We start from the raw sequence: 27,039 nt of genomic DNA, 5'->3' as shown, positions 1-27,039 counted from the left end.
ATTCAACACCGGTCCTTATCTAACAAAATGAAATCCAATGTTTAAAAAGTAACGTTCTACACTTAGACAAAACCCCCCCAAATGCACAGGTATAGTATAGGTGGTACCTGGCTCAATAGTAGTAACTGCGAGAGGGATCCTGGAGTGGACAATTGCTTAAATGTGAGCCAGAAGCGTGCTGCAGCTGTCAAAAATGCCAACACAGTCCTAGGCTGCATTAACACAGGAACAGAATCAAGATCACATGAAGTGTTAATATCACTTTATAATGCCTTGGTAAGGCCATACTTGAAATACTGCATCCAGTTTTGGTCACCATGATGTAAAAAAGTTGTCAAGACTCTAGAAAGAGTACAGAGAACAGCAACAAAGATAACTTACCTGTCAATGAATACTTCAGCTTCAACCATAACAACACAAGATCACACAATAGATACAAACTAAAGATAAACGGCACCAAACTTGATTGCAGGAAATACGACTTCAGCAACAGAGTGGTCAATGTCTGGAATACTCTACCTGACTCTGTGTTTCTTCCCCAAACCCCAAAAACTTTAACCTTAGACTGTCTACTATTGACCTCACCCCTTTCCTAAGAGGTCTGTAAGGGGCGTGCATAAGCGCACTAACGTGCCTACCATTTTATTTATTTATTTATTTATTTATTTATTTATTTATTTATTTATTTGCCAATTGTTTACAAGATAATAAGTATAAGTGTATACATAGTTGTGAATACATGAAATGGGTACATATAAGAAAAATAAAAGAAGAATAAGAGAAACAATAGGACAGGGACGGTAGGCACGTTGGTGCGCTTATGCACGCCCCTACAGACCTCTTAGGAAAGGGGTGAGGTCAATAGTAGACAGTCTAAGGTTAAAGTTTTTGGGGTTTGGGAAGAAACTACAGAGTCGGGTAGAGTATTCCAGACATTGACCACTCTATTGCTGAAGTCGTATTTCCTGCAATCAAGTTTGGTGCGGTTAACTTTGAGTTTGTATCTATTGTGTGCTCTTGTGTTGTTATGGTTGAAGCTGAAGTATTCATTGACAGGTAGGACATTGCAATGTATGATTTTATATACCATGCTTAAATCAGACCGAAGACGGCGTAATTCAAGGTTTTCTAGTTCTAGAATTTCAAGTCTGGTGGCATAAGGTATTCTACAACGAGTAGAGGAGTGGAGAACTCTTCTTGTGAAATATTTCTGGACTTTCTCAATTGTGCTAATATCAGATACGTAATGTGGGTTCCAGACTGATGAACTGTATTCGAGTATTGGTCTAGCAAATGTTTTGTATGCTCTGGTTAGTAGTGTGATATTACCAGAGAAAAAGCTACCTAGGATTAGGTTAACAACTCTTAATGCCTTTTTGGCTATGTAGTTGCAGTGGGCTCTAGCACTTAGATCATTAGAGGTGAGTATTCCAAGGTCCTTTACAGAGCTTGGGTCATCAACAAGATCTTGACTATTCAGCTTGTATTTTATTTTCTGATTTTTTTGCCAATATGTAAGACAGAGCATTTATTTGTTGAGATTTGAAGTTGCCATTTGTTTGACCATTCTGATACATAGTCAAGATCTTTTGTAGGGTAGCAGTATTGTCTGTGGTATTGAACAGCTTTACATCATCAGTGAAAAGAACGCAATTGCTCTTAATATGATCACAGAGGTCATTTATGTAGAGTATGAAGAGAGTTGGTCCTAGAACACTGCCTTGGGGGACACCACTATTGACAGGTACAGAATTTGATAGGACGCTCCCAATTTTGACCATTTGTTGTCTGTTTGCCAGGAATGCTTCTATCCAGTTATTCAGTTGTCCAGAGATACCATAGGATTTTATTTTTAGGAGTAGTTTGTCGTGTACCACTGAATCAAAGGCTTTACAGAAGTCTATGTAGATTGCGTCTATTGCTTTGCCCTGGTCGATACCATCCCTGTCCTATTGTTTCTTTTTATTCGTATCCATTTCATGTATTCATAACTATGTATATACTTATACCTATTATGTTGTAAGCGTTTGACCAATAAAATAAATAAATAAATAAACTAAAATAAATAAAATTAAGGAACTGGTGGCTAAAACATATAAAGAACAGTTGCAGGAATTGTTGGATAAACTAGAACTAAGGAGAAATTTCCTGACTATTTGAACAACTAGTCAGTGGAACAACTTGTGTCCAGAAGTTATAGGTGCGCCAACCTGGAGTTTTAAAAGAAGCGATTGGACAGCCATCTGAAGTAGTAAAATGTTTCCTGACTGAGCAGGGGGTTGGAGTAGAAGACCTCCAAGGTCCCTTCCAACTTTGTTATTCTGTTAGTCTGTTATTCATTTTACTTCTCATGCTTTCCTCTCATCTTTGCATGTTTTTCCTTAAGTGCTATATGTTCAATTTCTGAATATTATTCCATTAAAATGTTCTCTAAAAACTTTCATTTGAGATATTTTTCTTATTATATCAACATTTTAAAACCTATTTTTATATTAAGTGCTTGTTTTGCATGTTGTCCAATATTAGAATGTTACAGGCAGTCATTGACCTACAACCTCAATTGGGACCAGAATTTCAATTGCTAAGGAAGGAGATTGTTAGGTGAGTTGTGCCTGCTTTTGTGGCCGTTTTCTCATGATTGTTAAGAGAATCATTGCAGTTATTAAGTGAATCACGTGGTTGTTAAACAAATATAGCTTTACTTGTTGGAAGCATGCTGGGAAGGTCACAAATGGCAATCATATGAGCTCAGGATGTTGCAACCATCATAAACACATGGCAGTTGCCAGCGCCTAAATTTTGATAATGAGACCATGGGAAGACTGCAAAGGTTGTAACTGTCAATACTGGTTGTAAGTCACTTTCTCAGTGCTGCTGAAACTTCAGACCGTCCTGAATGAATGGTTGCAAATCAAGAACTACTGACAGTGAAACGTTGCCCACTAGTTTTTGCATAGACTTTGTTTACATTAAAATTCACTTCTCTTTTATCCCTACGTAATGCTATATATGTAAAGTGAATCCTGCATGATAATGTCTTGATTATCATTCTCTAACTATTCTGAATGGAATACCAGGAAATTGATCAAGTACAACACATAGTCTTATCCAGGAAGATTTATTTTATTTAGATTCTTTGGGTCTTGTTGAAGCACAGGCAAAGGAAAGGTACCTGTTGGAACTATATAAGGTGTACAATCCAGAAAAGTAACCTACCCTGTCCAGAGTTATTCCTGTTTTGATCTTTCTTAGCCCTGAGCCTTGGTAAAATAAAGGACTACCTCTACTGCCATCTCTTGAACTCAGTACCACTTATCTATCCACCCCATCTCTGCCCTTTTGGCCCCATGCCTACCCGCTGCCATCAGCTGCCTCCGCTGACCAGCGCTGGCCACCACACTACCTGCCATACTTCATACCAGTACTCTACTACTTGGAGCCTTTTTTGCTAATTCTTTCACATCAGTGCAGCTGGGACTTTTCTTGTACCCACCCAGGGTTATGTTCATTCCTTGCCCATGTTCTCCATTTGTATCCCATCTACAGCCTCTGTTTCATCCCAGCCAGGACCTCCATTATCACACTAGCCAGAGTCTCCATTTGCTTTCTTGCACAAAACAAGATGGTATGAAAGAAAGCCCCAACTGGTACAGCAGTGGCGCATAGTGCAGTTGGGCACAGGAGCTGGCAGGAGCAAGTGGTGGAGGCAGCTAGTGACAATAAGTAGGCAGTCAGTCAAAAGTTGGTCATAAATGCAGGACACTTCAATAGCCAGAACTTTAAGAAACAGTCATATATCTCTTAATTTAATGTTGTTGTAACTTCGGTTGATTGTTGAATGAATGAACTTTAAGCAAGACTACCAGTATTATCATTGGAACACATATAATTTCAAATACTGGAATGTAAGGAGCCAAATATATGTTGATTAAAGCTGCAACCTTTATCTGTAGCATTCCTGTAGATCACAAGTGTCAAACTCGATCGCATCACGTGATGTATTGTGACGATGTTTTTTCTTTGTGAGCCAGGATGGGCGTGGCCTGCTTGTGATGCATCTGGCCCATAGGCCACCAGTTTGACACCCGTGCTGTAGATTCTAAACCAACAAAAAAAATCAAAACCTAGTATATGTGGAGGTTGGCTTTGGAAGGTAGATGAAACTAGAAATATTTGCCAATCACTTTGAATATTACTGAGTTCCATGACTAATTGCTTGATAAATTACAATGTATTATGCTAATGTATTGGGTTATGAAATCAATGTTAAGAAATCAGTTATGCAAAAGTTGATCAGATAAAGAATATTGTTTTGGCAAAAGGAGGTATTTATTCTTTCCTTTGATACCCATCTTTTATTATACTTTATTAACCATTCTCAAAGAGGTACATAATTTTTGTTTCCTAAAAGTAGTAACAGTGCTCACAAAAACTATGCAGTACTAGCACAAGTTACATTCCATGTTTTTACTAGCTTGGTTGTTTAGAAATAGAGATCAGAGAAATAAAAATTGTTGGTTGAGAGGATGGTCACTTGATTGTATGAATACTTCAGTATAGATAATTAGAAAAAGTTTATGGGATAAATTGGGTAGTCTTGTGGATTAAAGTAATAGAAATGAAATAAGATGTAATAGTACAAATTAGAAGAATATTAAAAGAAAGTATTTGGAAGCCCTTGGGAGTTAATAATGAGTTTTTCTGTTATCTATGGTGAACTGGAAGCTGAAAGCAACAGAAAAAGACAAGACCTGGGGTCTTATTTAATCACAAAATGATTATAAGCTACTATGGTATGCTATTGTAAAAAACGAATGAAGTTTTATAATATGTCAGACCTAATTTTTATAACAGCAAAAGGGACAAGTTAGACAGTACAGTTTAATATAGTCAATTACCAGTTTACAATTAACATAAAAATTTAGTAGATTTTTTTTAAAAGACATAACAAACACTATAGTGTTGCTTCAAAGCTGAATAAGTTGTGAATGGTGCATACAGAGACAAGCAGCAACTGCCAGGTAAATATTAGGATTTTATCAGTCAGTAGTTAGTATGGGTAAGAATAAATAGAAAATATTACCTGTATTCTCTGAAGAATAGAATAAATTAGCAGAACCTGCCAATCCCTATATCCTATAGAGACCAAGGAAAATATGGAAGGGAAGGTCATGAAATAGATAAAAGGAACTGGGCTATTTTTTTAATTTCAGAAAAGCCATATAACATTAGAAGGGGACATACTGTAGGTATACACCTCCCTAACTGAACTATAAGAAACAGGAGGAGATATAGCATAATCAGACTTGCAAGATTCTATTATAATCACCAATCTCAATAAAAGTTGTTTCAGCCTTCCTCTTAAATTGATTTCCTGGTCTAGTCCATCTGAAATAAAATTAGCAATACAGCTAGGGGTGGGTTTCTACTGGTTCTGTCCACCTCTGTAGAACCGGTAGCTCTGAAGAGCAGCAGACATAGAACCAGTTCTATGTCTGCTGAAGTTTTTGCCCCCCTCCGCCCCCTCTGGGCTCTTACCTGATCTTTATTTCCTGATTTTTCAACTTCAGCTGTGAACGAGGCACAGCTGCAGTTTAAAAAAAACAAGAAAAGAGGGCTGTTTCAAAGGCTGCTTCTCGGCATGCAGCGTGCTAATGATAATTACAGGGAAGCTCATAAATCCCGAACCAGTAGTTACCCCTGTCGTATCCCACCCCTGAATACAGCATTATATGACTCAAAGGTACTTGAATCACAGGGATATCAGTGTTCAAAATAAGAATGTTAGGAAATCCACCATACAACACCAAAGAAGGCAGACTGTTGAATCTTGAAACAGATGCATACATATTTTGAAGCAATTCTGTTAACAAGAATCCAAGCTGATATAGACCTATTTTAAAATCCCCATAATTCAAGAAGTTGTCATCACTTTGGCAGCTGCCTGAGAGGTCTTTTGGTATTGCCAAAACTTAAAAGAAAAATGTTATAATTCAACATTTCATCATATTTCATTTTATTTATCATTTTATTTATCTAAATGTTAAATAATTTTAAAAAATAATTGAGCAAGGCCTATTAAGGAAAATATATGATGCTAGGTTCTGGCCTACAAAGGAATATCTCCATCTCAAAGTGAAAAGCTGCATTTTATTTATTTATTTATTTGTTTATTAAATTTCTAACAAATTTGGGAACAGCAAAGATAGACAAAATGTTCTAATGTTTTTAATATAATCTGTTGTCTAGAAATATCCCATACAGAATCTGATGGATAAATGTAGCTTCAAATATATTACAGGACAGACTCTAGGACAGAATAACCTCCCTCTCTTTATATGGAAAAGTATAAAGTTGTCATCATATTCTTCTAGATGAAAATAGTAGAATATTAGTGCTTATTTTGTGACAGAGAGGCATGAAAAAACAAGCCAAGATCTTTATAAATAAATATCTAGTGCTATTCCTATTAACTTATTAGGTATATATCTTTGAATGTTATTTTGCAAAAATGATCATCCTGATTTTCTGGAAGTTAACAATTAGTTTTTCATCTTTGCCAAAGATAGGTGGAAACTTCAGTGTCCTTATCATGTGCCTTTATCATACAAGATTCTGCATTGTCAGTGTATAGTATAATTGGAATTGTTCTACTGCCAGAAAAGGATAAAGACTTGGCTCAGGAAATGTTTCCACAATTAAGTAAATGTATAAATTGAAAGAAGATAGGCTAAATACATTCCAGCCTCATCATTAGGGTGGTGATGTAGTCTAACAAATTACCATGAATAGTATACCTAAAACTATAATACCGTAGTATATAACTTTTTGGTAAACATTAACAACTTCTTATCTCTCTGGGCCAAGTTTGTCTCTCTATAGATTTTAGATTAAAAATCAACTATACAAAAGCCACATAGAAAATTCCTCTTGGAATCACTATTTTTTTTTCCTGCCAGATAACAAAGAACAAAGCATTGGTCTAAACCTGCTCTGTACAGATTCAAGACAGTAAAAGTAAATATTTTTTGCATATAATTGATCAATTGTGCTTAAGAATAATACTAAAGTTAGGAACAGTTGGCTTACTATCTTCATTGTTGTAAAATGGAGTGGAAATTATGTGTCTCCTTTCCTCAGGATGATGGGCTTCACTATTTATCCCCCCACCAAAAAGGGCTGCCAAAATATTCAGATGTGATTCCTTTAATGCTAGAAAAATGACCTGGCTTTTACTTCAGAGCATTAGCTATGTGATCTGGAGTTGGTGGATATTTCCATCCATCTGTTGTCATGAATTGATGATTACAGGTAATGTTGGAGTTTACCACAGCTTACATCCTTCCACAGGGAAGCAGAGCCTCCTCAATTCGCCTGTCCCAGGAACCTAATGGGTTCCTTTGTGTTTTAGAGGAAGCTTGAGGTTTTTCCTGAGGTTTTGATAATAATTATTTGATAATAATGTCTTGGGACTGCTTGGAATGAGACAATGACAATCTATACAGATGCTCTCTATGCATAGATCCCAATACCGCCCCCACAAGTTTTCATAGGCAGATGAAGTGATAGAAGAGACAGATAGATCACCACTGGCAGTGAAGTAGGAATGAATGTGACCAGATGCAAGTGACAGCTTTTCCTTATGAAGTTATGACAATAAAGCTAGCTTTAAAAAAAGCTTGTACTGTATCTCTGCCTTTATTAATTCCTCCAAGTGTTGGCCAACAGGACAAACCACTCTCTTCTTGGTCAGGAGGTACTGGTAAAGCCCTTGTAAGGGTTGCTGTGAGGACTGTTATGGACTCTTGGCTAGTAAAATCACTCAACTCTCTGCAAATTGCATTCCAGTTCAGCAGGACTTCTGGAGATAATTGAGATACTTGTGATGTTATATGGGAAGAGTTTAAATCTGTTAATCCCAAGGAAATGGACATGATTCCCAAAGCTGTAGGTGTAGCCATGTATGTATTAGATCCATACCCTCCTGCTTGGTTAAAACCACCCAGAGAGTGGGCATTTCAGTGCACCCATGCAATGACAAATGCATCTTGTGAGATGCAATTTTGAGATGGACAATTTTATCTAATTTCTAACCTTCTCCTTTTAGCTTGTTGCTAATCTGTAATGAGTTTCTGGTAGGAATTGTGCTCCATCATGCTCTCCTTGATCACTCACTGGCCTTCAGTATCACTATGGTATTCCTCTAGATAAGCTGAGTAGTTGGGAGTGGGACATACCAGTTCTTCTTTCTCCAAGTTGCTGTTGGTGAAAGGAAATGGTGAAATTCTAGGCTCTGCTTTCCAATATGTCTCAAGGTTCTAGCCTTCCTCCTTTTCAATATCTAGAAGCTATTGGGGAGATTTCTACTAGTACATGGTGAGGTATAAACAATATGCAGATAATGCCTAATTGTATATCTCTATCCCCAGTCATCCAAGTGAATTTATTAAAGTTCTTTCTCAATGTATAGAGGCTATAGATGAGGAAAAATAGGATGCAGTTCAACCTTGCCAACACTGAAGGATTATGAGATTTGAGCCCCCCCAGATCCAGGAGTTGGAGGATTCCCTTTTTAGTACTGGATGGAATTGCACTATCCCATACAGACTTGGTGCACAATCTGGAACTACGCCTGGATGCACTTTAAAGAGCAGGAGCCTTTGTATAATTACATCAGAATAGAATGGGAATGGAATGGAATTCTTTATTGGCCAAGTGTGATTGGACACATAAGGAATTTGTTTCCGGGAGTTGAGCTCACAATGTTCATATAAACAGCAAGTAATCGGTCATAGGTCATAAATCATAGTTACAATAATTAATCATGTTACAAACAAACAATTGATAAGTTGTAAGAAACCAATAAGAGAAGATAGTAGAAAAGATGAGAAGATGAGAAAAGATGAGAAATGAAACAGTGCTGTGGGAATTAAGTGTACAGCAGAGTGATGGCACAGGCGAAAAGCTATATTTATGTCTATTTTTATGGCAGCAATGCTCTATAGCGGCATCCTGAGGGGAGAAATTATGTATAGAATGTGAGGGGTCTGTAGATATTTTCTCAGCCCTCTTTCTGGTTCATGCAGTATACACAAATGGAAGGCAGGGTGGTTTTTTCTGCAGTCCTAATTATCTGTTGAAGTCTGTATTTCCCTGTTCGGTTGCTGTGCCAAACCAGACAGTTATTGAGGTACAAATGACAGACTCAATAATTCCTCTTTAGAACTGTATCAACAGATCCTTGGACAATCTGAGCTTCTAAGTTGATGCAGTAAGAACATTCTTGTTGTGCCTTTTTAATGATGGTTCTAATGTTAGGTATCCATTTCAAGTCCTTGGAGATAATGCACTGATTATGCCCATTCCTGGAGCAGGAGACCCTGTTAATGATCACTAATATCTTATTTGCCTCCTGATTGGACTATTGCAACATGGTTTACATGGAGCCACCCTTGGGAACTTTAGTTGGTCCATAATGCAATGGCATGTATATGGCTGTAGTTCATTTTGGCTTTGCAACACTGCTACTTCACGAACTGCACTGCTTCCAATTGACTTACATGTGGATTCAGGATGCTGGGGCCTACATGGCATGGGGTAACGGTAGTTAATAAATAAGATCCTTTACTTCTGCTTTAAATACACATGGCCAAATGGGCATTTGGAGTACAGTCGCTATAGTGGTTTACCATGAAAACCTGTTATAGGAATATTTTGAAATAGATTTCCTAGGATCTGTAAAAAATTTACAGGAAAACGTGACCATATGATATAAAGCAGGGGTCTTCAAACTTGACAGCTTTAAGATTTGTGGACTTCAATTCCCAGAATGCCTCCTCCAGTCATGTTAGCTCAGGAATTCTGGGAGTTGAAGTCCACAAGTCAAACTTGCCAAGTTTGAAGACGCTTGATATAAAGAAAGTGTTCATAACACTACAAAAAACCATGTGATTTAAAAAAAAAGATAATATGGAAATACAATATGAACTTGTCATTTCTCCTTCATTGTAAAAATGTTGAAGTGTTTATAGCTTTTTTTAATGCTTGGAGACAATGGAGATTAACAGGTGAATTGATGTGAAATAATGTAAGAGCTGCTGTAAAGGCCTTTTAGCTTCTTCTATCAAACCTGACCCTTATTCTACTGCATGGATGATTGGGGTCTATTGAGATTTTTTGAACAGATAATTTTGCAGTGAATGGATTATGACTTGACAGTTGCCAGTATCGGTTTGGCCAATGCTGCTAAGAAAATTTGAGAGTGAAGGTGCAGAAAGGTTTAGTATCAAGAGTATCTTTCACTCTGCCAGGTTTTGTCAATTTTAGTATGAACATGATTTTGCTCAAATTATCTAAATGGGCAGGGGCATTATTCTGAAAGCATCACCTGCTCTTTTATATTAAAATGGAGACTTAAGGGAAAAGATAACTTTACTGTTTATAGAGTCATAAAAGTCCCCTGGGGTTTTTGGATTATGGCCATGTTTTGCTGACTATATTCTGATAGTGTGTTTCACAAAACAGGCTTAGAGGGGTTTATTTGTTTTTTGTTTTGTAAAAATATTTCTTTTAGTAAGCCAGTCTTGGGTCTGAATAACAGTACGACATTGGAAAATATTCACTGTTTGGGACCATTTCATAACTAATTAGGTGACAAATAATGTAGCTTCTATCACCAAGAAGCAGCCTCTGCTAATAGATAAACTAAGGCAATTTTGAGCCGAATATTTCCAGAAGGAGTAGCTATATTATTTTTTGCAGCATTTATTAATAATCTTACACAATCTCAAAGATTAACAAATTTAATATGTCAAAAATTTGTGAATTAGGGCCATTTGGGGTAGGTGAGAATTAAAAAAAGACTTTAATTCTAAATTAATATGTTCTTGGTGCAGCTAAGTAGTACAGCTAAGAATGATATGCTGACAAGAGAGGACTCACAAGATAAGAAATATCTGGGTACTTGCTTTTTTTTTTTTTCTGACAGGATTGGAAGGTCAGTTTTTCCTTAAAGCAACTGACATTCTGTTTGCTTTATCCATAGATGATGAGTATATAGATTAGCTTGAAAGCATGCTCATAGTTCAAAGAGACAGACACAACTACACATCTCAAATGGAGCTCTTCAATGCTAGCTTTTCTGATCTTGAGATATAGTATCTGAATTATGATAATGAATATCTTCAGCATTGCATCTATATTTGTCTATGATAATTTCTACACAAATAGATAAGAAATTCCTTTTAAATAGTGTCAGGAATTATAAGCAGTTTGGTTGTTTAGTTTTTTTCAGAATTTAAGAAAAGATAACATGTAATTTACTGAGTGTTACACAATTCTAGCATTCCTTCCTAGAGTCAACAAAGGAGCGATAGAGATGTCTGAAGTTAATATGTCTGTATCTGCCGAGTTATGTTAATATAGTGTTTTGAGAGAATCTTTTAATTCACAAAAAAGATTGAATAAGCAATTAATATTTTGCAAACCACCTTCTTCTAGCATCCTCTTTCTTTCCAACTGTGCCTCCAGGCTTGATAGAGAGGTGCAGTTTTAAAATGCCCTTTAAAAAAAGGAAGTTGGGGCAATAGAGGTAGAAGGTGGCTGGGGAAGAAAAGTCACTAATTTACCTTCCAATGATAAGGCAATCATTCTGTGAGAATACCTACAACATACTTAAAATTTCAAATATATATTCTAAAGTAAATTGCAAAGATAAAAGAACAAAAATAGTGAACAAAAGTGAAAAATATAGAACAAAAGTGCAGAAAAGAACAAAATGGAAAAATGAAAAAGAAAAATATGAAAAAAGAAAAACAAATATATGAAGAAATTATTTCCGCCTTCACCACAACAAATATAACCTATTTTAATTATCATCTCCTCTTAAAATACAAGATATTGAATTCTTCTTCCCATGGCCCATCTATTTATAAACATATCCTTAAAGCCTTATTGTTCAATCCTGATCAGCACACCTTCATTAATGTTTAGCAGTTACCAAATACTAAATACATATCTTAACCTTGCTCAAATAAACCAACCTTATATTCCCTCCTTTTATTTTTAAGTCTTTTATCCCCTCTAATAATATTCTAGAATTTGATTTCTTTTCATTTTATTTTGTCCTTTCTTACAAAATTCTTCAAAACTTTAACAAGCCCCGTTTGTAAATCCAATGTAAGAGTGTTATCTAGCTCACTTTTTTGGTTTGTTGTTTGTATGTTCCTTTTAATTATGAAGACATTAGCTGGTTTCATTTGTATGGCTACTGCAGCATTTTAAAATCCAATTACAGATCAATCTCGGTCTTCTCTGATAAAACTTGTTCATCTTCCTAACATATTTTAAACACAGTCCTTCTATAGAGAGAGACACTCTTAAAATTAACTTTTGGTTCCATTGTTCGAAACTATTTTCCAGTATGTTCAGTGTTAAAATATTTTGCTCCGTTATGTATTAGTAAGTCCCATCTTTTTTTAATTTATTTTAGAAACATTTTATGTCTTTCTTTTCATAATTTTATTTTGCACATTTGATATCTCTATACCATAACTCCCCCTAATTTTCTGATATTTTCACAATACATTGCTTCATATAATTTATTTCTGTAGGTCTTTTCACGTGCCACGATCCTTTTGTCCAGGACTATAGTAGCTTTCCCAATAGCATTGAGAGTTTTCTTTCTTCGACTTTAGCCTCCAGCCTTTACAAAATGGAGATTGTCAGAACTATGATATCTTAACACTGTTTATTCTTTAAACAAGAAAACCAGGTTTATGCTGGATCAGAATATGTTTGGGTTAATTTAAGATATTTAATATGCAACCGTGATAAATGACCTGTGTTCTTTATTCTTATGATTTGCTTGAAAGTCAAAAGCAAGGAAATAAATCATTTTATCATAGTTTTTCATAATTATGACTAATAGTTAATTAAATTTGAGATAATTTTTAGCTTCTCTATCTCATATTTTCATGCACTGAATATTTTGGGAATTTAAGGAGATCATTGACAGTTGAAGAGATGTTGGTAAATTGTCTTTACATTGGTGATTGCCTGAATTCTGGATAGAGAATCAAAAAAGCTGTCATAGAATGTTCATAAATACATTGGTATTTACGAATCTGAATTGTATTTTGAATTATTTGAAAATATTTCCAAATTTGGGAAATTCTTAGTAATATACACATAAAGAACAATATAAAGAACAGAAGATTTCAGAATATGAAAATATTCATTTTGAAAAAATAATTTTAAACCTTAAATGTATGAAAATTGCCCCTCAAACTCATGTGAAACCAGTGGAAAAACATAATAAAAACAAACTTAGTTTGTAGTAGTAAATATGTTGCTTACTTGCAGAAGGTTGAGGTAAAACAATTAGATGAACCATCTAAGAAACCATATAAATTATATAATCAAGGAAAAAGATTATAAATAAATAAAAACAGGTAAATGAAGTATTTACAAATATGATAAAGCTATGATTTCCCATGTTCGTAAAAACATTTAATGATTAATTATTAATCCTCAGAAATTAATATTGATGCAGAATACAAATATTAGGAATACCAAGCAATGCAGTATACATCACAGAATAAAATTATTAGATTATGAATTATGATAATTTTTAAAGAAAAATTGAAAAGCAAAATATTTAAATGTTCCTGTTGTAAATTAGTGGCAAGAACTGTACAGCCCCCTGTTGGTTGATTTGGTGATGGTGGTGGAATAAACATAAATTGAACAATGTGCACATGTATGAACTAATTCATACACAATGTTCATGCCAATAATAGATGTGTTTCTAACTGAGGTAAAACACTTCATATGTTATGTAGGAATAATGTATAAATAACACAATTGCCCTGTTTCTCCAGAAGAATCAGGGTGCTAACTTGCAAAAATCTTTCTCCATTTAACCAGGAGATGAAACAGAACACAAGATCTGTTAATAGTCCCATCGTTTATGATTAAGATCTGGGGCTGCAGGTATTCCAAATGCAAGAGGCCTCCCCCTCTTTATTCTTCTGGATCCACAACCTTGTAACCTTCAAAAATATTGCCATGAGCTTCCAATGGGTTTTCCTTACTTCCTGGGGATAAACCCTTCTTTTTAGCAATATTCTGGATAGTTTCAGTTTTGTATTTCATCTAAGCTCCTTAATTTTTTTTAAAAATTCCAGTTCTCGGATTCTGTATTTGCAGTGCTGATAGATCTGTGTCAATCATTCTCAAGAAAATTATGCACGTATATTAAAAATGAATCCTGTTCTTTAATCCATTTTGCATTTTCTGCAAAATTTTTATTAGGGCTACTATATTTGGTCTGCAGAAATCTGGAGGACCTGGCAAAAGAGACGGGGGGGGGGGGTTTGTCCCTTTTTTTTGGGGGGGAATAGCCCTTTGCTGTTTGTTGGTTATCCGGATTTCTGCAGCCAGAAATGGTAGCCTAACGTAATAAAACCTAGATCGATGCAAATGCTATAAGATCCGAAAGGGAAATGTTACGGATCAGATCATCAGTTTGTGATTATGACGTATCTTTAAGGTTGTTTGTGTCTTGAGTAGCGCAGAACCCGCCAGGCACGGATCTCGAGCCTTAACGTTTGCCGACATTCTCAGTCAAAGGAATTCTAAGGCGCCCGTTGGAAAGAATTGACTTCTTCAATTTCAGACCATCGGAGAAGATAATTCTTAACAGTCAAAAGAATTAAGTACTTTGAGAAATGCATACTCGCTTAAAAAACAACAACCCAAGCACCCATCTTTAGCAGAGATTTAGTTTGTTGTCCATTTTATTCTTTTGCACTTTTTGCTCTGCCAACAAGAGACGAATTTTATTTTGCCTTCCAAAGCTGTCCCCGTTCCGGCTCCTCTTTAATGCAATAGGCGCTGCTGCGATGCAGTCCTTCAGCGCGACAGCTTATCTTTGGGTCGGGGCCTCCGCCAGTCTCTGCACATCTGAAAGAAGAGGGGGAGGTTCGTTTGGGGCGGGGGGGGGGCAGACGAAGAAGCGCGAGCGGCTTTGGCCGCGCTCAGAACTCCGTCCTCCTCCGGCAGTCCGAGGAAATGGGGAGAACGAGGCGCCCCGTGGCTCGGCAAGGGTTAAGCGATGCCAACCCCGCCCCCCCTCCCCTGCTTGGATGTAAACAGAGGAGCCTCAGCCTATCATGTCTGATTGCTGCTCGGTGCCTGAAGAGAAAGCCAGGCTCTGTAACATGATACATTATAGACTGATTCAACTTGGAAGGGCTGCGCTCAGCTCGTCACATCCAGAAGGCGGAATCACCACGGAAAGGTGGGTGCCTGAAAAGCTACCCTTCTCTGACCTTACAGCCGAGCCGGGATAAAGTGCGACTACTTACTTCCAGAAGATCCACTTAAAACATTCAAAAACAGAAGCGCTAGTGCTGCTGTAGGTAAATGTGCGGATTTCTCCCCCCCCCTCCTTTCTCCTTTTATGTATGTTTGTTCCGATGCGGTGTTATAGAATGGGAGGAGGCTGCTCTTCTCTTGGAATCGGTGCAGAGGCAATATTAGCGTTGGAAATGAGAATGAGGTGGCTTGTTAACCCCTGAAGAGCTAGATGGAGATCTAGCAAAGGAGTAGCTTAACTTTACCTATTTCTCAACGTGCTAATAATGCTCTTGCAAAAAGCTCTCCGGTTACTTAAGTGGCTCTTTTTTTTCGTACAGCCACTTTAACATTCAAAGAATTCTTGAACAGGGGTGTGTTGCGTTAAAAAAAAAAACTCCAGCAAATTATTGCATTCAAGCCTTTAGAATAGCACATCTAGTCTTCATCGCTTTCTGATGTAGACAAAATTGGGTCGAGTTCCTTGGGCTTTTGGACTTGATTAGTGCGAACGTGTCGTGGCATTCTCAAAGGGTAGTAAATATTTCTAATGAAGAATTCGGCTCCGTGTAAAAATAACGGACCTCACCGTATAAGCACTGTTTAGCGTACTGCTGGTTTTTTAAAATAGTGATAATTAAAGAGAAAATATAATTAAATATATAAATTCAACTTTATAAACGCAAATATAATGTACTTTTATATAATACCGGAAAATGTTGATTTAAAAATAATTATTAAGTATTGCTAGGAAATATAGGACAGTTATTATGCTACTTGAAAGGGGGAGAAGCATATCATATTTTCCACTCCACAATTGCAAATCCAATGTTCTTATTTATAATTCTCTTTTCTTTTCTCTCATAACAGACACAGAATATGCAGACTATGTGATCCTGTCACAAAGTCATTCTGTTTATAAAGCTTAATATAATTGCATTCATTGCCCCCAAAATTGTATAGCTGTAGACTTGATCCCTTTCCACTGAAGTGGAAATACTTTCAGTAATTGAAAACAGATTCATGTCTGGAATTGTATAAACCACAGTTCTTGTTTTCAAAAATAAATCTTTTGTTCTCCACTTATGAACGTTTGACTAAAGTGTTAAAAATTCATTGTTTTGTACAATCTTTATGAAAAGAGAAATATTTAAAAGAAAATATAAGAATTCATCCGATTTTGAACAGCCATTCAGTAATGATCATAAAATGTGTATTGATTTTTTTTTTAAAAAAAACACCTTATACTAACATCTCATGTTATGTGAATTTAAAGCAGTATTTTTAATACATTTAATCATTTCCCCAATGCAAATGGAAGTACATACTGGTTTAAAAGTGGGGAACCTGTAGAGGATTTGATGGGATACTGATCTACTTCACTACAGATCTACACAGCTGCTCTTAATTAACTTTGCTTCAGTTTCCTATACATGTTCTCTTTCCAAGATGTTTTCTAGTTAGTTCAAAAATAGTTCAGTTTAAACTTTGTGGGCCTTCAGGCAAAAACTAATCCCTGCAAACTAACCTGTTCAGGAATTTGAAAAGCAGAGAACAATAGAGTTATTTTACTGCAGAACTAGAAAGAAACAAAATAAATTAATAAAATTATGTAGGAAAAGTTGCTAGTTGGAAGATTCTGTACATAGCATATTACACCTAGAGTATTCTTTATGCTCATTATATCATGGAATGAATCACTATTACTTTTTTTTACAGACAATCATAAAGGTGTATGCACATTTTTGCAATATTATATATAAGTGCTAATGCTTCTAAATACTGTGCAGAAATAGCACAATGTTCAGTTAATTTTGGAAAACATTTAGGTGAAAATTTTCTTCCTTCATTTTAATATATCTAAACATTCACGTTAATAAAATAATTTATATATCTATTTTATGCATTTTCCTTGTTGCAAATATTTCTAGAGAAAAATACCAGTTAATCCAAATCATTTGTAATCAGGAATAGGGGGAAGCAGCTTGTTTAGACATTTCTTTTTATCTATATCTTTATCTCTCTCTATATATATATGTATAATAAATATGGTGGAAATTTGCATTTCCTTCAATAGAATGCTGAAGAAACAGATTCAAAAAAGTGGGATCTAAAATGAATGCATTTTACACATTGTGATAATAGCTGTCTAAATACAATGATCTGGATAATTAATGCCACATGACATTTTGCATGCTTCACTCAGGTATTCATTCCTCTATAGAAGAGAATGGTTGCTAAGTATCTATCACCACTGGAAGTAATATAAAATGACAGAATTATAGATCCATATTTTTTTCATTTGTTACTGTGTAATTAGTGGAAGAAAGGTTTCAGAATTAAGAATTAAATTTTGAAATACAAATTGCTAACTCATACTTTTATATTTCTACAAACAGCTGGTTAGTGAAACAGAATATGGCCATATTTAATAGGAACTTTGTTTTTCCCATACAAAGTGTTAATGTGAGAGAGCACAATCTACTGTAAAGATTTTCAGTTGACCTGCTTAAATCACACTGAAAAGAATGAATAGAACAGCAGCAGCAGAACCCTATTTGAAAAGCCTATAAGTCTATATATTTTATTTTAGATTGGAAAGGTTAAAAATACAAATTTTTATTTTTATATTGATAACAACTCTTGAAGTCATATGTTGGTAATATTAATCAAAATAGTAGTTTTCCAGATCTTTTTTATTCTAAATCCCAAAAATTAGAATTTGAAATTTTTAAAAATCACTATTTAGATTGATTGATCTTTTAAATCTCATTAAAATTAAAATCTCATTTTATTAAAATGTAAATACGTAAAGTTGCACTAATTTTTTTTTGTTGGGGAAAGCTCCAGACATTCATATATTAGAAGTACATCCCCATTTTTTTGTATATGCATTCTGTTCAGAGTTGTAATTGTAGAGCTAAAGAGAAATAAATACGTGTTGCACACACGTGTACATATTTCAGTATATAAAATCCTTTAGAATTGTTGCAGAACCAATTTTATATTTTGAATTCTGTAGTTTCAAAGTGTGTACCTTCAAAGGTATATCCAAGAAAGGACAGACGGGTGTGCGTGTGTGTGTGTGTGTATGTATGCATTATAGGTATATGTATGTAGGTATATATTTTACACACAGGTACACAAATATAAATTTACAATCAGATATCATGGGAAGCCATATTCCATATTGAAAGAAACAAAATAATAAAATTATGTAGGAAAAGTTATTAGTTGGAAAAATTGCAAGATGAAGAACCAAATTGAAAATTGTTTGATAGGGTAGTGAAATCAAATGGAATAAAGCCCACTACTAAGTATAAATTAATTGTGGATCCTAAATAAATTCATAAATATAAAGCTGCATGGATTTTAATGAATTTGATTTCTATATCAAATGCCTTTAGGATTAGATAATAGTTGATTCATGTGATTTCATTTTACTATATTTATAGAATAAACAGCAAGTAACAAATTCCTTTAAGAAAATTATGTTTGGAATATTCATTGGCTTCACTTTTTAATGCTTTATAATTGTAAATAATTATAGTATTTTTTCATCTTGTATTTTTATTTAACATCTGTAAAGAAATAACAGAGTTAGTATAACTACCACTTGTGTATGAATGAGCATAACAAACATCACAGAACAGTAAAAACTGCTTCTCAAAAAAAAATTTGAGCAATAAAAAATTAGAGTAAAAAAAGGAAATTATTTGGATAGCTATTCAGAAAAATAACTTAATTATGGACCAATTTGAATGTAAAGTTGTGTCAGGCTTGCTTTGTTATGGAAAACAAGAAAATATGCTTTTACTAACAGATTTTTATTTCTGTTTTTATATCATTTTCTAATACTTTTATTGATTCCTGATTTTTAAGTAAGCTGCTTTTTCTGTTTATTGATTTTCTTTTTTGGCTTTTTCTCTCAAACTATAACTTACAATATGTTGCACCTATTTTAGGCCCAGCTTCTATTGACTTTGATTAGCTGTGCAGTTCTCAGGTTTTTGGCTATAATTCCTAAAGTACAAACTAACAAACATAATTTTTTAATATACTATAGCCCTCTTAAAAAGATATAATCAGTCAAAAGGCATAGTGGAATGTTTAAAAATAAATGGGTAAAATACCAAATATCTGTATAATGTTTTATTTTGTTTTTTGTAGATTAGATGTGAACCTATTAAAGGATTAGGATGTGTTTAAAACTATTTTAGTTCTCTAAATGGACATAAAATAAAATAAAATTTCAAGATTTACTGAATTTTGAACATAGTTTAATAACTGTTAAAGGGGAGAATTGTTAAGTGTTACAAATTGGTTCATTTTTTTTATTAAAAGGGAAGAATAATTTCATTGAGTCTTCATTTTATATGATAAAATAAGTTATACAGAAGCTTCAAGATAGGCTTAGAATGTGCTGCTTTATACAGATTACTACATTAAACTCTTGAACAGTTGTTTATGTTAATTTTATACTATACTATTAAAGTACCTCAAAATAAGTAGTATTTTATACTGCTATTTCTAATATGCTATAACTTTTATTAAATATATTCACTTTTAGTCATAAACCATTATTTCCTGGGAACTGTAAAACATAGCTGAGAACATTTTTAATAGTTCTCTTTAAATAAAATGAAAGTACCTTATGAGACAAAGTTAACATTATTAAGGCATTTCATTAATTTGGTGCCTAAATATTATACTGTCCATTATTGCAAAACACACAACAATGTGCCCTGAAAAGTTTGTCTTTCAGTTTTTGTGATAGTAAAGCTAGCATATCTCATTAATTCTGAAAGATCAAAGTGGTTAAACAAGTTGTTTAAATTTATGATGAGACTCAATTCAAATGCAAGTGAGGTAAATAAATAAATAAGCAGAAGAGTGATTGGTGAAGATAAACTTTGTATGGCTTTTTATTGTAGTTCCATTAGGCCTGTGTTATCACTGTCATAGAATTCAACTTGTTGTTTTAGTGTTTTATTCCTCTTAGTCATAATTAATTAATCAGAAATTGAAAGTAGAAGTAGATATTTTCTTTCTATGCTTTATTACTTGAAGATGTTCTCAAAAATGATTTTCTTTAATTTTTCAATCTGAGACCAGTTGATCGGTTTATATCTGCTCAAAGTATCTTTCTTTTAAAGATGACAATTCCTTATCATATACTTGCCATTTTCCATATATGGAAAAGATAAAGAGAACATTAGCTGTTTTGGTTACCTATGTAACATTTTTATTTTCAAACATGAAAGTATGCTTACTTGGAAATTATTCAAGTTAATATTGTATGAGTATTAAAATGAATCTATTCCTATTTAATAATATGTAAAAGCAATATTTAAATACATATTGTATTTGCATTATACATGTACATGATACATTCTGGCACTTTGAAATTTATACGTAACAGATTTAACTAATCTCTTTCCAAATCTCAGAAATTATTTGGGCGTTTTTGTGAACTTTAGATTCACAAACCATGTTTAGTCAACTGACAGGTAAAATTCTCATTAAAACCTTAACTGACTTGATTTTTCAGATATCTAAACAGTAAGTATTATAGTAAGTACTATAGTATCTCAGCTTTCAGGAGTATATTTAAATAATTTATTAAATGAATATGACCCAGTTCTTAAGAACTTGTACTGTTAGGTGCAGTTGTTACACACATATAAAGTAGATGGGTTTTTTATCTTCAATATTGAATAAACTACAGTTGAATTATTTAAATTAAAAACATACAATGTAACAATATTGAACAGAATGTAACATAGATAAAATTATTTTATGAAGTAATTCAGATTTTTTTCCAGTCATAAAAATATCCCGTTATGTACAGAGATTATTGGAACCACTTCCATTTTTTATACTGAAAAATGTTCCATTTTTTATAAGAAAAATTCTTATCACTAATTAAATGTATTTCTTAACTCTGTTAATTAGCTGGAAATTTATTACCTAAAGCATTGGGCTTTATATGGCTGTTTAAAAGCTTTGGATACAGACCTTGAAACCCCTCTCAATATTGTCCACATAGTAATTTTTTTTAAATTTAATAGATTGGAGAAAATGTACATACTAATAATTAGTAATATTTATGTTAATGATTATTTTTAGTTATTCTAATCTTGCTTACCTTTGATAGAGCAATTTCTAAGATAGTGCAAAAGTCTAAAAGCGCATCTCCATCAGAAAAATGTTGTATAAACTGAATCAGACTAAAATGAGATGCTCCCGTTAGTATCATAGGTATATGGTTGACATTCAGTCTCCATTTTAATCCATAAAAAATGAAATCCTCCATTGGAGAAGCTCTCTTCAAAAGACTTTTACAGAGAGTACTATATTATGGATTTAATAGACAGAAGTACCATTCATATACTAATAACTGTGTGCTAGTAACATTTTAAAAAAGAAAATTCAGCAGGAGGAGCAGCAGCAGCAACAACAACAAAAATCCTGACTTTTTGACATTTTCTGCTGAGCTGTAGACTTTCCAGAATAATATTGTTCAATAACAGCATCAATATATCACTAGGGGAGTAATAAGTTTCAGTAAAACATTAAAATACATTAAAGGATTGTTATACAAATGTTAGTATATAAACAATTACTGTACATCCCTGCTTCCTATCACTTTTGGTTGAATTATGTATGTTTCATATTTTGAGTTGGCTGTTTGGGGGTAATTTTGTTCATATTTGATATACTGATAGAGGGGGAACTTAGCTTAGCTTAAATATTTAAGCCAAAATTAGCTTAAATATTGTAGATAATTATAAAAGAAGTAAGTGATAATTTAATGCAGATAGAAGGCATATTAGTAGACCATTTAATGTGTGACATATATATGTGATAAAGGTTTGTGGTTTTTTTCAGCAATTCAGTATTTAAACTTGAAAAAAGAAAAATGTCTAAATATAAATACAAAACATAAGCTGATGTAAATTAAAAACAGATGCAGATATGTTTTAAAAATAAAAGAAGCAATAAAATAATAGCAATGAAAAGTAATAAATTAATATATTAACATTAAGAATACTCTCGAGGTCAATATGAGGGAAAGAAGCTAAAATTATTTAGGAATTAAAAGTAAATTATTTATTAGAAAAAATATTTAAAAGTTGAGTTGGTCATCACAGTTATATTTTAAAGCAATATAGTTAGGAAATTACTGAAAGAAACTTGCAATGGTACAAAAAGTTGTAGAAAATTCCATTTTTAAAACGTTATTGTTAGATAGTGAGAGTTGTCTCAAGGGAATTGGAGTATGAAGGCTTTGAAGATTGCACAGTGCAGTGTACTGAGAATGAGGAATAAGCCCCCCCCTCAAAATAGGTCTTTTCGTATCTGCATAATTAGCATGCCATAATCCTACACACACAAATAATATTGAAGCTCATGGATTAAGCTCTTTGAGCATACATTAGAATTGAAACGAACATTAAAACAATAAGATGGAATAGAATTATTAACATACATAAGATTTTTTTCAAAGTGCCATTAATTGTACTGATCACAGTAAGCAATTGATGCTTCCCAGAAATTTAGATGGATGTTTTTAAACAATCCTATGTATAGTTAAATGTATTCTACTGATCGTGTGCAGCATAAAATTGTGAGCATATGTTTTTATAGGAGAGCTATGTAGGCAAAAATCAGGAACTTTGTAGCACCCTTTTAAATTAACAATTTTAATAAAAGAGCTAAAATTTTGTCTCATAAAAGCTTGTGCCGTTTGATGACATTTGTTAATTTGGAGAGGGGCCATTAATCTTCTGATTTTTAAATGTATGTTTATGTGTATATCTGTCTTAGTTTTGCCAAACCTATTATTCTAAAAATAGTCCTTTTAAAATTAACAGTGTAGAAATGGTCCATGTGTTTGACTAGTGAAAAATATTATTTACTGATACATTATGATTTTTGTCTGTGTAGATTGTGTATGGAATTGTTCAGTATTCTGTTTTCTTATAATTCTTACCAAGGATCATTGTGAAATCTTGTAACAAACAGTAGTACAGTTGAAATGTGTGTGTGTGTGTGTGTGTGTGTGTGTTTTTGTTTTATGAAAGTGCAATAGTGAAAGTACAAACCAAAAATTATGGAGTAAAAAAAGTATAGACCTTATATTACTGGTTCTAGAATGTCAAATAATATATGTCTTCATTCTGTAGTTGCTTTTCGGCAGTAAGTTGAATTCAGGTCAGAGGATCTTTTTTACTGAAAAACTTACTTGGGATATTGGTATTGCTTAGAGTTCTGTTATTAGTAATCTAAAGTTCTATAATTAGTGAGTACATTTATTTGTCATTAGAGAGTATGTCTAATTAAATGTAACATAACAAGAAAGTTGTCTTGCTCAAACATATTCAAAATTCAATCTCCAATTCTAATATAATGTTAGCAGTAATGAAGTTTTTGTTCCTGTATACAAATTTTGAATGAATGCTATGAGGGATTTTTCCCCATAAATTTAGTTATCAATATTCTAATATAGTAAAATTAAATTAGATTTGTTAGATCAAAATTATTATTAGTCATTGAACAGAGTAATGAATATTTTTTCGTTCGTCACCCGTTCATGGCTGACCCATCTTTCCGAGGTGGGTAAAATGAGTTGGGAGCAATAGTCTTAACTCTGTAAACCGCTTTGAGAGGGCTATAAAGCACTATGAAGTGATATATAAGTCTTAAGTGCTATTGCTATTTATCTGGTATATGTATATGTACATATGTATGTATTGTATATGTGTTTGTTTAAGTAACTGGTAGCAGACTTATTTGAACAATGTTATAATTCACAAGCCTGTATTTTCCTGAATGCATTTTTGTATCTAACTGAAAAAAATTAGTAAAAGATCCCTTTTGGTAGACATCTTGAGAGCCTCAAATAATTATTTTCTAAGGCAATTCTAGGTCATGCTTGCTAAATTAGTTCAGATTTTGTTGAGTGAAACAAGCCATATAATTAGTGTTTTGCTTTTGAGGAAGTACCGTATTTATCGGCGTATAACACGCACTTTTTTCCCCCTGAAAATAGGGGGCAAATGATGTATGCGTGTTTAATGTTTAAGAAGCCAGCGGAGGCCGGGCGGTGCGAGCAGAGGGCAAGCGGAGGCCGGGCGGTGCGAGCGGAGGGCAAGCGGAGGCCGGGCGGTGCGAGCGGAGGGCAAGCGGAGGCCGGGCGGTGCGAGCGGAGGCCGGGCGGTGCGAGCGGAGGGCAAGCGGAGGCCGGGCGGTGCGAGCGGAGGCCGGGCGGTGCGAGCGGAGGGCAAGCGGAGGCCGGGCGGTGCGAGCGGAGGCCGGGCGGTGCGAGCGGAGGGCAAGCGGAGGCCGGGCGGTGCGAGCGGAGGCCGGGCGGTGCGAGCGGAGGGCAAGCGGAGGCCGGGCGGTGCGAGCGGAGGCCGGGCGGTGCGAGCGGAGGGCAAGCGGAGGCCGGGCGGTGCGAGCGGAGGCCGGGCGGTGCGAGCGGAGGGCAAGCGGAGGCCGGGCGGTGCGAGCGGAGGCCGGGCGGTGCGAGCGGAGGGCAAGCGGAGGCCGGGCGGTGCGAGCGGAGGCCGGGCGGTGCGAGCGGAGGGCAAGCGGAGGCCGGGCGGTGCTTCAAAGTTTTTATTTAGAAATTTAAATTTTTTTCCTGAAATTTCCCTCTTAAAATGAAGATGCGTGTTATACGCCTGTGCGTGTTATACGCCGATAAATACGGTACATCCCAAAGTTTAAAGATGCTAAAGGTCAGAATACCGTCATTTTTGTACAATGATAAAACATTAATATGTTTCCTTGTTAACTTTTATTTCTAAGTAGTCTTTTATTCAAAATTTTATATGTGGGTAAAATCTAACAATGATCAAACAAAAACTCTTTTTTCACCTCCAAATGCTCTTACAACTCTTTTGTACAAGCTTCTCAATCATCTGCTAATTTCTTTCTGTGCTCCTGCAATTTATTTGCACTTTAGAGACAGTAGACTAAGTACAATTCAGCTGGTGGGGGAGGGGGAGAGTTTATTTACTTACTGGTTTTCTTGTTATCTTTTATGTACTTAAATCTTGCTTTCAAAAGTTTTTCAGGATCACGCTTTTTATTTCTAGCAAGATGAATGTGAGTCTCCTATAATTTTACTTCTTGTTTGTTCAAGAGTTATATCCTTAACAATGCTTTTCACTGAATGCTGCCTGAGTTTTCTGTATGTGGCATTTATTCTGAAGCTGCAAGGAAAGTTTGTGTGCTGTAGTTGCACACATGCATGGAAAAAAATGAGACAGCTTTCAAAACTTACAAAGGAGGCTTGTGAGAGACATAGCTGTTTTAATGCTTCAAAAATAAATGATTTGTTTTTACTAATGTATTTGAGGACCTTTTTAAAATACTTTCCACAGCCTGCATTGATTAAAAAATGTCTTTAAACTTTACAGGTACTAGACTTGAATTTCACTTTTTGTAAAATGTATTCAATTTTTTTAACCTGTGATAGTAAATTAGTTTTATATAACATTATTATAGTGAGCATATAAAAAGTAATTATCTACTTTCTACAATTTTTAGATGACATAAAACTATATCTCTATCCTTTGAAACAATTCCTAGCTCTTATATAATGTTGAAGTATTTTGTCAATAATTCGTTGGAAAACTGAATGAGAAAATCCTTCTTAGAGAATTGTTTCATCCTGTTTGTTATGGTTGTCAAAACATTAGAGGCAGAGAAAACTTAGATCTTGCTAGAAGAGAATTTAAAGATTAAAAGAGAAAGAAAAGTATCTCTTCATCAGCAGAGAATCACTTTTACTTTGGAAGCTTCTTAGCTTTTGAAATAGAAATGAATTTGACTGTGTTTACACTAAATCCAGTCTTCTTTGTATATCTTTTTTTGGACTGGGCATCAAATCTGTAGAGAACCTCTGCTGGGGTGGGTATTTTCCTTCATATTGATTTCATTAGAAGAACAATTTAAACAAGACAAACCACTGATTGAGAGGGAAAGATATTAGATCTTGCCCAGCCATTAATGAGTTAATAAAGCATGAGAAATTGTGATCTCCCATATAGATTATCAATGTCAGGACTCCAACAAATCCACCTCCATTCAAATCATAAGTATAGTCCTTTGGTCTTTTTAGCTGCCAATCAATTTGTTTTGGCTGCCTTGTGCTTTTCCCCACAAAAAGATCAATGCATAGTTTGAATCAAAACAATAGTTGATTTTTTTAATGTAATGTAATTTTAATTTAATTAAAATTAAATAGTTGACCTAAATATTGTTGACATAACCCTATTTGTCATAAGGAGCTCAAAGTGGTATATAAGTTAGTCCTCAACTTACAACCACAATTCAGCTTAAAATGTCTTGTGCTAAGTGAGAGGTTGAGTTTTGTTCCATTTTACAAACTATCTTGCCATATTTGTTAAGTAAATCACTGCAGTTGTTAAGTTAGTAACATGGTTAAGTGAATCCAACTTCCTCGTTGACTTTCTTTGTCAGAAGGTTGAAAAAGTTGATCACATGACTCTGGAACAATGAAATTGTCAAAAATATGAGTCAGTTACCAAATGTCTGAATATGATGCTGCAACGTTGTAAATTGAAAAATAGTCAGAAGTCACTTTTTTCAGTGCCGTTGTAACTTTGAACTGTTATAAGTCAGGGACTATCTCTATTGTCTTCTTTC

General features: G+C 34.4%; 1 protein-coding gene across 27 annotated transcripts in view; it reads left to right on the top strand.

Annotated features, from left to right (window-relative positions):
* Window positions 1-27,039, top strand: part of TENM3 (teneurin transmembrane protein 3) — a 708,976-nt gene that overhangs the window by 435,384 nt on the left and 246,553 nt on the right. For 2 of the 27 annotated variants that reach the window (XM_026667192.2, XM_087963279.1), the window contains exon 1: window positions 15,183-15,301. The exons of 12 other annotated variants lie outside the window; for them this stretch is intronic. The gene's annotated coding sequence lies outside the window, so the exon portion shown is untranslated. Of the gene's footprint in view, window positions 1-15,182; window positions 15,423-27,039 lie in introns of those variants that run through there. 13 more of the 27 variants (XM_087963291.1, XM_087963286.1, XM_087963285.1 and 10 more) reach the window with 7 other exon arrangements.

This window comes from Notechis scutatus, chromosome 4, assembly GCF_049901735.1.
Source record: "Notechis scutatus isolate UNSWTSFEM ecotype Mainland chromosome 4, rNotScu1.2, whole genome shotgun sequence".
In the NCBI taxonomy this organism is placed as follows: domain Eukaryota; kingdom Metazoa; phylum Chordata; class Lepidosauria; order Squamata; family Elapidae; genus Notechis; species Notechis scutatus.
The sequence above is the reverse complement of the archived record's forward strand: the minus strand, read 5'-3'. Positions and strand labels throughout refer to the sequence as shown.